This window comes from Myotis brandtii, unplaced genomic scaffold (genome assembly GCF_000412655.1).
Source record: "Myotis brandtii unplaced genomic scaffold, ASM41265v1 scaffold49, whole genome shotgun sequence".
Classification (NCBI taxonomy): Eukaryota; Metazoa; Chordata; class Mammalia; order Chiroptera; family Vespertilionidae; genus Myotis; species Myotis brandtii.
In genome coordinates this window covers 2,157,897-2,158,342 of record NW_005368707.1, presented here as the reverse complement: position 1 = coordinate 2,158,342, position 446 = coordinate 2,157,897, and positions in this window count along the sequence as shown.

Genomic DNA, 446 nt, shown 5'->3' with positions numbered 1-446 from the left:
TTCCACTCTCGGCGGCGTCCTCGCGACAGCCCTAGTCCAGCCACCCCACCCCTTCCTCTCCCGCGCGCCACGGTTTGGCGGAGTCTCCACCCGGGAACTGACAGCCGCTCAGAGTCCCGAGGTCCCGGGTTCCCACGATACCCGCTGTGGAGGACCTGCCCGCGGGACGTTGGGAGCTGGCCTCCGCGTCCCCCACTCCCTGCTCGGGTCCCCGCCCGGCCTGGGGACCCCCGCTCCGCGGATCAGGACTAGGGATTAGGGCACTAATCGCCGCTGCTCCCAGCGAGTGCCCGGGTGGCCCGGCCCCAGCCGCGGGTAGTCAAGCGAAAAAGAAAAGAAAAAAAAGGGGTGGGGGAGAGGGGAGAAAGGCGAGAGCTCCGCCCGAGAGTGCTGTAAATCTCGCCATCCGCTGGGCTGTGGGATCTGGAGCCGCCCGCCCTCCCGGG